This window comes from Hemicordylus capensis, chromosome 3 (assembly GCF_027244095.1).
Source record: "Hemicordylus capensis ecotype Gifberg chromosome 3, rHemCap1.1.pri, whole genome shotgun sequence".
In the NCBI taxonomy this organism is placed as follows: Eukaryota; Metazoa; Chordata; class Lepidosauria; order Squamata; family Cordylidae; genus Hemicordylus; species Hemicordylus capensis.
The window spans coordinates 308,870,650-308,882,175 of NC_069659.1; positions in this window are offsets into that span (position 1 = coordinate 308,870,650).

The window sequence follows — 11,526 nt, forward strand, 5'->3', positions numbered from 1 at the left end:
CACCCCATACGTGGGACATCATGCACACGGGGATGGGATAGCCCACTCCAGCCCTCCCGGTTTCATTGTCAGCCAGCGTTTGCTACCTGGCTGTGTTTATTTCCCCTCCTCTCCTACGCTGAAGGATGAGGATGGGAAATACACGCAGTCAGGCAGCAAGTGCTGGCTGCAAATGAGCTTGGGATGGCTCACATGGGCTATCCCAAGCCTGGGCCACGCCCCCTTTGTGCATGTCATCACACACTAGGGGGCCTGGCCTGGGCTTGGGATAGCCCATGCTAGCCCTCCCGATCTCATTTTCAACCTGTGTTTGCTGCCTGGCTGCATTTATTTCCCTTCCTCTCCCTCCAGTGAGGGAGAGCGAGAGATATAAATGATCCTGCCAGCAAATACTTTCTGGAACTGAGATCGGGAGGGCTGGGGTGGGCCTTCTGGTGACCAGGCCATGCCCCGTTTGCACGTGACATCATGCACAATGGGGGCTCCAGCGGCCCTTTTCATTGGTGGCCTGGGTTCTTTGAACCTGTTCGCTCAATGGTGGCTCTGCCCCGGTCAGGACCTCAACTAGCTCTGAGCAGGAGTCAATAGGAGTTGGGTCTGGGAACACAGGGGGGATGTTGCTTCAATGACTTCTTGAAGCAGACTTCTGGTTTTTATGGTTGCTGCCTGGACAGAGTGAACTGGCCTTGCCTCTTGCCTACAGAGGGCTCCATTTTTTAAAGGGGCCTTGCCCAGTTTTTAAAGCACTGACTCCAGTGGCTCAGTGGGGCCTCTGCTAGGACTGCTGAGGCCTCAGGGGCTCCTCTGAAGATGAAGGCAGTGAACTCTTACTTGTTCATTATAAGCTGCTGACTAAAATAATCTTTCTTTTCAAAATGATGCCTACTTTATTCATGGTTCTTGACTTAAGTTTTGTGCCACTGATTCACTTTTGTCTTATTTTCTCCTTACAAATTCTGAACATATCACTGAAATGGGTTATGTAGGTAATTGAGCAAAGGGAAAGTGGAGGGTCTCATGTTTAGTGGGGGAGAGCAACTGCCCCTATTCAGCCCCAGAAGAACCATCCCTCCGGTGGCTGTTGCTGGTGTCGTGTGTTACGTTTTAGATTGTGAGTCTCTTCAGGACAGGGATCCATCTTATTATTATTATTTTTATTATTCTGTATATACTGCTCTGAGAGCCTTTTCACTGAAAAGCATAATACTAAATAATAATAATAATTAATCGTTGTTGTTGTTGTTGTTGTTGCGAATAGTGCCAATAGTTGTTGGTGCCCTTGGTGCAGTACCAAAAGAACTTGGACACCATTTTGATACCTTGGGCATGGATTAAATTACAAAACATCAGCTGCAGATGGCCACATAACTCAGGACAGCACAAATACTACGGTGCTATCTTTAACTTTTCTTTAGTTATCCTAGACCCTTAGAAAGGGCCCGATAATTAAAGTACCAAATCCAGTCAATAACATCTGGCAGACTGTGTAAATAGAATGGTGGTGGTGGTGGTAGTAGTAGTAGTAGTAGATAGCAGGAAAAAAAGACTGTCTTCTTCTTGCATTTCTAAATATAGCAGGAGAACATTTTGTTGTATGCATACTATTGCATCTTCCCACAGATGAGGAAAATACTCATTAGGACTACAAGGACTGTTGAACTCAGGGCCAGCTCATTGCTTTTTGCTGCTTGACGCAAAAACCACTTGCCTCCCTGGTGCCAGGCCCTTCAAATGCATGGTACAGATAAGAAGTGTTCTTCTGTACCTGCATTCAGCATAATATGTGAATGACTGTGTACAGATCTGCAACTGTGTACACTGTAGAGTCATTGTACGGCTGTTGAAAATAACGTGTGAACGGGCCTTATGTCTCCATATGTTTCTTTATAGGAAAGCAGCAGCTGCCAAAAGAAAACCAACCAATGTCACGGGGGAGGGTTCCACCTACTTTTTTCCTTATTTGCTGGTGTTCTGTGTGCAGGGATTTTTGTGGGTGGGTGGAAACATTCAGTCACATGATTTCTCCACATCTGATGTGGCACAGTCCAGGAACTATTTGCTCCTAAGCAAATAGTCAAACTCGTTAGAAATGTACACATTGAAAGGGTAGCTAGGATCACACTTGCTGTGCTTACATGCTTAGATCCCACTGAGCTTCAGCTCTGGAAGTTAAATTTGTCCTTCTTTTTTTGCAAGCTACAGCTCATACATTCAGAGCATAAGGACATGTGGGTGCATGCATGTAGATAGTATACCTGTGCAGAAATCAGGATTATGTGTGGAGGCTGGAGTGACACCAGCAATTCTGTCCACACACAAACACATTTCTATCCAGCTAGCCCTCTACCAAGGGATATTGTCATATGCTGTATGTGTAAACTGGGTGATGCCTAAACTAGAAGAGACTTTGGTTCAACTGCAACTCAGCTATGAAGCTCACTTGCGCTCTAGATGCCTGTCTCTTTGTGTGCTCGGGCTGCAAGCTGCCCAAACACACACACACACACGATCCCAGCGCCAAGGCTAAAGGCCGGGTTGCAAGTTAGGGTTAGGCGGGCAGGCAGCTCTGGGATCCACAGATCCCAGCACTGCACATGAGCAGCCTAACTCAGGCTGGGTTGCCCTAGCCTGGATTAGGCTGCTCGTGAGAACAGCCTTTCTGTCAACCTACACTACCTTGCAGGATTGTTGTGAAGACATAATGGAGTGGAACATGTTTGCACTAACTCTTAGCTCCTTAGAGGAAAGTTGGTGTAAACATGCAGTATAAACAGAACAAATAATAGGTAAAGGTAAAGTGTGCTATCAAGTCAATTTCGACTTCTGGCACCCACAGAGGCCTGTGCTTTTCTTTGGTAGAATACAGGAGGGGTTTACCATCGCCTCCTCCCGTGCAGAATGAGATTATGCCTTTCAGCATCTTCCTATATTTCTGCTGCCCAATACAGTACCAGTGGGGATTCAAACCAGCAACCTTCTGCTTGTTAGTCAAGCATTTCCCTGCTGCGCCACTTAAGGTGACTACAAATAATAGACTCGGCCCTTATTTATACCCAAGTTCCCATCAGGGTAATATACCTGATTTTTATCCTTTTTTTTTTTTTTAGTTCTGTCAGGGCAGACATTATTAGCCTAAATTGACTTCTCAGATGTTTGCAGAAACCAATTAAGTCTTTATTACTATCTTGCTGTGTTGGGAAGATGAACATTATCATGAACATTATTATGCCTAGCCTAGCCAGCCTAGTAAACAAGTTCCTTCTATCCCCTCCAGTCTGATGTATCTCTTTGATGCATCCTCTTGGCTGTAAAGGGAAGGCAGAATCTCTCTGACAAACTGCAACCCTAATGTAAGATTACATCCTATAGAACACAGTGGGACATACTTCCGAGGATATATACATAGGGTGCCTAACTTCATCTGCTGTCCCATCAGCAGACAAACCTATTAGGGTTGGGTGTCCATGGATTCACACTAGTCTGCCATTCTCTTCTCTGTCAGGCTCCTTTCTGTTCCCTCCCACTATGCCTCTTGAAAGTGCTTGTTTATTGGAGCAGCTGGTGCGCCAGTGATCAAGGTGGAGCAGCTGTGCAGTAGCTAGGTAAGGGAGGGGGGGCTCTGAGGTGGAGGTGGCCAGTGGAGGTGGCTGGCAGGTAGGCAGCAGGCATGGGACGCCCCCTGCCAATCTGCTGCCTGAGGCAGCTGCCCACTCACCATGCCTCATTAGTGGTCTGTCTCTCTTTCCCCGGCTTCCTTTGATTTAACAGAGGTATGTTTTCTCCTGCACCACTGCAGTGTGCTTCAGTCTGCTGGCCATTTCTCTCCTTTTGTTTTATGGCACTCTGAGGACTCAACAATTTACTTCAAGGATGGACCATCAGACTGCCACTTCTTTGATTTGATTGGTTTTGTGTCGTCTGTCACGTCATGTGACTGGAATTTGTGTTGGATGATGAAACAATACTACATCAAATAGTATGTCAAAACCGTCTTTTGTGTCCGCATGGCTCAAATTTCACCCCCCTTCCCACTCTTGCCCCCTTCCCTCTCTCCTTCCTGGCTGCAACTTCTATTACTTGGACATGGTTAACTGCAGATGCTAAAAGCTACAGTAGAGGGGTTTTGTTTTGTTTTGTTTTAAACCTCTTGTACTGAAGAAACAAAAAAGAAAGGAGAATCAATATTTTTCTTATAAGCTCTTTATGAGTATTGCCAGGAGAAATGTTGTACAGATGTTGATGAAAAAACAGTTATAAGTGCAAAACCGCAAAGCCTTAAATTCAACTTTGTCCCACTTGTTTTCTTATTTTATTATATTTTTTCTTGTCCATGAGATACATAACCATTTTTCTTTCTTAGGCAAAGAGCCTAAACTGTACCATTCCTAAAGTGGCACTGGCATTACCATTCCTAAGGGCAACATTGTGTCTGCATTTATTTATTTATTCATTTTCCCCCCATGTATGTATAGTACTCATATACAGTACTTATTTTCAGGCCATAACTCAAAGCAGTTTAGATAAAGATTTTAAAACAGCCAGCAATCTCTAAACCAGTATGGCAGAATAGCAAGAACATTAAAAGCCAGATAAAAGATGTAACAAAAATGTTAGTAATGGAAGAAGGCAGGGGAAATGCTTCCATCTTTAGTCATGTGCAGCCCAGTAGCATTGAGTGAGGGCAAATAGGATGCAGTGTAGAAATGCTTGATTAACAAGCAGAAGGTTGCCGGTTTGACCTGCTGGTACTATATCAGGCAGCAGTGATATAGGAAGATGCTGAAAGGCATCGAGGTTCTTTTCACAATTAGTGAGAAGAGCCTGGGGAGGGTTTGCAGGGAAAGTGGGCTTAGCCCGCTCTCCTCGCACACGAGCAGGCAGTCTGTTCTGAGTGGCCGCTTCGGCCCACATGACTGCTGGATCCGTTATGGAGCCGGCAGGGGCTGGGAAGATTGGGGGCCGTGCGGCCCCCGGAAGCTCTAGCATGCCCTGCACAAGCACGCAGGGCTTGCTGGAGAGACCCCCGAGCCGGGAGGTGGCTTTTCAGCCTCCCAGTTGGAGGTCTCCTTGTGAGTTGCTGCGGCACAGAGCTGCACCACGGCAACTCACAATAAAAAAACCAGGGTTTGTGGAGCACTCACTCCACAAACTTGGTTTAAGGGGAGGGGTAGTTTGGCAGGTTAACCGCTTGGAGGACACCGGGCTTGCCTTGTTTAGTTGAGGGTGCAAAGAATGGGTGTACTGGCAATGACAGAAGCACACGGGAGGGAAAAGCACCACACCAACAGGGAGGAAGGAAGGAAACAGGAAGGGTGAAACTGCAGTTTATTTACGAGTAGATCCCGATGTGTTTTGAATAGAACTCTTCTTCAGGGGACAACATGTACATTATAAAAAGAACTATTAAAAAGTAGATAAAAACAAGTCATAATTATGACCTTATAAAAAGGAAATAAGATAAATCAAGTGCAAAGACGAGGTTGTAATAAATAATTTATTCTGAAGAAATTAACAAGTTAAAACAGTATAACAAAGATATTTAAACTAAGTGAACCAAGGTTATGATAAATAGCTTCTTGCAAACGAAACTAAAAAGTTCAAGCAAAGCTTCTTAAACTAAGATTATAATAAATAGCTTCTCACATACAAACTGGCAGGTTTAAACAATGTAACAAAAGACTCAAACTGACTAAAACAAGGTGACTATAACACATGGGGCAACCAGCCCACATACAAATAAGAAAACTGCAACACTTTAATTTAAATAGATAATGAGGTGCTTCACACAATTAGTGTCAAGCACTGTTAGGGTTTGTGTGGGGAGAGCGGGCTAGGGCAGGGAGCCATCCCTGGACAGCCAGATTGGCTGCCCTGACACAATTGCCAGCTCCATCATGGAGCAGGGGTGGTGGAGACTGGGGGCTGGCCGGCCCCCGGAAGTCCCAGGATGCCCCATGTGAGTACACGGGGCATCCCGGAGAGACCCCCGAGGCCGGGAGACTTGGAGCCTCCCGGCGGGGGTCTCCTCAAGAGTTGTCATGGTGTGAAGCCGTGCCACGCTGTCTCATGACTGCAAAAACGCGGTTAATGGAGTGCTCCGTTAACCTTGTTTAAGGGGAGGGGTTCCTAGGTGGGCTAGCTGCCATGGAACCACGGGGCTCGCAGATGAGCCCAGTTGTTCTAACGATCACTAGAAACCGGGCTGGGCTCCCTTAGCCCGGTTTCTAGTGATCGTCATAATAGCCTCAACTTGAGGCACTTAGTTGTAGCTTATGTAGCTCATGCTAAAATCCAACACTGCTTGTCTCTCAGCCAGTATACAGGCGATGTGGAAGTGATTTTCACTCCTTTCCCCTTCCTGCAAAAGTCCTTTTCTCTGCCATGAATTTTCTCTGCCACAAATATACTCTCTAACATATTATGGCAGAGAAAGTGGGGGTTTAAGGTTGGGGAGAGAAGTGAACATCACTTGCCCTTCCCCACCCCTGCACATGAGCTGTGAGACAAGTCCTAGGTGCAGCTAGTTTACTGATTCTTTGTGAGGACGGAGCTCTTTTTCTGCCCTGGTAAGGCTGTGTTGCATGTCAGCCAGGATGTGAGAGTCTCCCAGTGCAAGGTGGCCCTTGTTATTTAGGGTGGCCAAGTACTTCCTCAGAGGAGAAGGGAAAACAGTTCCTTAGGCTGCATCTGCATCTCTGTGCTGAATAAAGAATTTGGATCCAGCAACAGGACAGCTGGCACTAAGTTTCACATCTTTCATTGCTTACTCTAGGATCAAAAATGAACAAGATATTGCCCTAACTTGCCTGTAAATTATTGTCTCACTGAAATGGATTGTAACAGTCTTATACTTTTCTTTGCCATTACTTCAATAGCATGCTTAGGCAGACAGGAATGCCCTCAATTACACACCCTTCACTTTTTTGGAGGTTGTTATCAAATCCTTATTCATAAAGCTCTGAAATTCTTTTATTTTAGCACAACACTAAGATGTTTAATAAAAATGATGGCTGCATTCTGGGGGGGAAATATTGGGATGGTGGGTAACCTTAATGCAGTCCAATCTAATCTTGGTTTTTCAGGGGAATAAAAACTGTTCCCCTTGAAAGTAGATGAAAGTGCTTATGGCATTAGTTGTTTGCCTACACAATTGTTATATAGGATGCTCACTGAATAAAAAGTAGTATACTAGTTCATATTTCCAACATTATTTTGTCATTTTTTTCCTTCAAAACATCTTGTGGAGGAAAAACTTCAAATACATTGAGGCGCTTCACACGAGCAGTGGGAAGCTCCAGAATGGGTTTAGCGAGGAGAGCAGGCTTGACCCGCTCTCCCTGCACACGAACAGGCCGCTAGCTCTGGGCGGCTGAATTGGCCGCCCACACGATTACTGGCTTCATCATGGAGCCAGCTGGGTGGTGGAGATCGGGGGCCTCCTGGCCCCCAAAAGTACCAGAACACCCCACACAAGTGCGCAGGGCATTCTGGGGAGCCTCCCAATTCCAGGAGGCTTGTTGTAGCCTTCCTGTCAGGGGTCATCTTGTGAGTCACCACACACAACCAGAGAAACAGGGTTAATGGAGTGCAAATTCTGCAAACCTCTTTTAATGGGCGGGCATTTAAGAGGGCTGTCTGCCAGAAGCCGCACGGCTCCCGTTGCAGCACACAACCAGCCAAAACTTTCGGCTGGTCATGAGAATAGCCTCAGTATGTTGAAGAAATTCAGGTTGTATCCCAAATTAATCTTCCCCTCCTATGATCTAGTGCACATTCAAGGAAGCAAAAGTACACCTAGGAGGCCTGACCTGGGGGGTGCTTGGAGCACCCCTCCTGCAAGTAAAGCATCACCCCCCTACACACACACACACACACACACACACACACACACACACACACACACTTTTTAAGATGTGGGTTCTTGAGGGCACAAACAGCAACTGAACTCACAAGAATGTAAGTAAATATAAAACAGGTATATTTATGCCAATATGCATTAGCAGAAACATTTCAACACACAACATAACATATTCCCACCCCCACATTTTTCTTTCCCCACTCCCCCTCTGTCTCTAAAGCAGAAGTCATGCTCAGCTGCCCAGTGGGGCTCAGGAACCACACCACCTGGGACAGGCTAAAGAGGATTTGGGTCCCCCAGGGGGTGTGGAGGCCCTTGACATCAGCCCAGAAGTCCATGGGGAAGAGCACCTCTGCAAGGAAGGAACATACTTTTCTCAAAGTCCTCCTTCCCTCTCCAGCCCCCAGCAGCCCCCGTTAAATGCCTAAACCCTCAGGATTCCCAACCCTCAGGAGCAGATTTTCGGGATACAAGGGACTGGAAAGGGAAGGGAATTGGCAAAAATTGCACACAGGATGCCAAGCAGCAAGACAAAACACAGAGTACTGAAAGCAAACAAAAAGCAGATTCATGGGAATATCCACTACTTGCTAGGCAGGGCCATAATGGATGGGGTGGGGAGGCATTAGGAGATAGTTGTAAGATTCACTTTTAGATTATATTTAAAAAGTGAATCACAGTCTTTTAAAACTTTATATCACAGACTTTAAAAATCAACATCTTTGTTTGTACAATTGCTCAGTGGATGAAACTCCCACAACTCTATGTATAACATTCATCACTAACTGCTCTTTAATCACCTGAAGGTGAGAGCTGTGGGAATTTCATCTACTGAGCAGGTGGAGTTTTCCAGGAGGAAAGCTGAAGAATTAGTTAGAAGGAATGGTTATAAACACCCAATGCATCCATCCAAGAGAACAAAATTTGAGGAAGGGTTACCTATACTTAAAGTTCCTTATGTGACTGACAGACACCTGGCAAACACAAAAGATATTGAGAAAATGTGACCTGAAAGCTAAGGTAATTTGTACAGCATCCATGAATCTGAAAGAACATCTGATTAAGTCGAGACTTTATGACAGTAAATATGAGGGTGGGGGGTTGTTTGATTTGTGAGAAGGAAGAGGGTTGTTGCCAAATTAAAGGAACAGTGTATAAGATCGTATGTCTGGAATGTGAAGAATTTTACATTGGGAAAATAGGGAGATCCTTGTTAAAAAGGTATAAAGAGCATTTGGCAGGCATGTAACGTAATAAAAACTGATTGAAACCTGGGCAAAGCATATGAAATTAAAACATAAAGGAAGAGTTATACAAACAAAGATGTTTATTTTGCTTATTGAAGCAAATACAGTAAAGCATAAGATGAAAGAGGTCATGTATACTGAACAGCCGCAACCAACTATTAATGTTAGGGAAGAAATGAAAGAGGCAATGAAATTTATTGGTCTATAAAAGGGTTAAAATTTGTTCTATAGAGTCATTGCCTCCTTCCTCCTCTTCTGTTCTTGGATTGGTTATTTAGCTTCAGCTGCAGTATTTAATCTTAAGAGTCTCCAGCTGTTTGAGATAGCATTGAGAATGATGTTTTAACACTGAAATGTGTTGCTTTTGTTTATTTATTATTATTAATAATAATAATTATTATTATTATTATACCCTGCCCCTCCAGTGCATTATTGCTCGGGGCAGCTCACAACAATAAGATAGACACAAGATACAATAAAAGTAATAAAATTAACTAAATTAAACAAACAAAAATTAAAGATTAAAAACCACAATCATTATTAGGTTCAAATTAAAACTGAAAATTATAAAAAGCTAAAGAACCTACCAGATATAACAAAAAAAAAAAGAGCATTAAAAAGGTGCATTTTAAGATATTTAAAAAAAAACACAGAGAGGGAGCATAGCGAAGCTCTTCAGGGAGGGTGTTCCAAAGCCAAGGGGCCACAACTGAAAAGGCCCTGTATCCACTCCCCGCCAACTGGATCTCTGTTAGTGGTGGGGTCATGAGTGGAGGCTGAAATGATGAGTGTGGGGTCCTGGCAGATTCATATGGGCGAATGCGGTCTGACAGGTACCCTGGCCCCAAGACGTTTGTAAGATCTTTGTTTTTATTTGTTTTATCTATGCATTAAAAGAGGCCTTAAATCTTGTCTGGAATAGGGGAGGGCTATAATTGAGTGGATGGGTTCAAAGAACCCAAGCCCCCCCCCCCACTCCTGAGGCCTTCCCCCAGCTCCATCGCTCCCTATTTTCTTCATTACCTCCCTCACTCTGAGGGACCGTTAGGGAGGGGGTTAACACAGGCCCCCTCTCCCCTACCTATGCCCCTGTCATTGCCACTATATCACCTCTTCTTAAGGACAAGCCTTCATGCTTCTAAAGCAAGTTATCATAGATCACAGAGCTTGTTTTGGTTCTATGTTAATAAGAGAGAGTAGACTACTTTAACCTGTTTAACAAATGTTTTGTGAGCAGAAACTTCATCTAAAATGATGAAGCTTTTGCAGATTATAATATACTGGGAGTAAATTACTATTCCCTACAGTGAATCCACTTCTGTTTATTTGCCAGGGATGCAAATAGCAATAGAAAGATCCTTGATCTTTCTTTTGACCGATTTCTACTTGGCCGCACAACAAGCAGAGTTCTGTTTCTCTGCCCTGAATATTCAAGTGGATGCGATCATTCAGAAGCCACCATGCTGGCCTCTTCATTTTGATTACTAACCTACTCATGTTTCCCAGGAATGGCTTATTATCAATCAGAGCTCCTGTGAGGTTTCAGCTAATGGAGCTTGACAGGGAAAGTATTTCCCATGGCCTCGGACAACAGAGTCAGAAAAAAGGGTGCAGTGATATATGTAGGTCAGGGAAGGGGTTGTCTTGGTAGCACACTTGAAGGGAGCCCTGATACACAGCTGTGTTGAGTTGCATGACAAATGATATACAATGATAGTGCCACCCAGCCGCAACTCTGACTGAGTAATGAAGGCAGCAGAATATAGGTGAAAGGGACAGTAGCCTTCATAGCTGTCAAGTTTTACAAGAAGTATTATACAGACTGGAAGTTCATTTTAGAGTTCTGGATCTTAGGCCTCAGAATTCACAGTAAAACTCTTTCTATTTAAGGATGTCACTCCTAGAGGGTGGGTTTGGTGCGAGGCTCACATTTTCAGACAACCAGGTTGTCTAGCACAGGGATTCTCAACGTTGGGTCCCCAGCTGTTACTGGACTTCAACTCCCATAATCCCCAACCAAAGGCCACTGGGGCTTGGGATTATGGGAGTTGAAGTCCACTAACATCTGGGGACCCAACGTTGAGAATCCCTGGTCTAGCAGATGGCAGAACCTGGCTGAAGCTTGCTTTGTAAAGGCGTCCAGAACAGGGGTTCCTAACCTTGGGCCCCCAGGTGATGTTGTACTACACTTCCCATCATCCCCAGCCACAATGGCTGGGGGTGATGTAGTTCAGCATCTGATGACATGAAATTGAGAACCCTTGTTCTCAGAGACTCCGACCTTCCTTCTGTTATCTGATGAATTGATGTATCTTTGGCGGCTAAAAAAAAGATAGCTATTTCCCTGCTAACTGGGCAAAGAAAGTGAAACTTTTCAAAGTGGTGATTCTATATTTAGCAGGGGAGAGCAATTTACCTTAT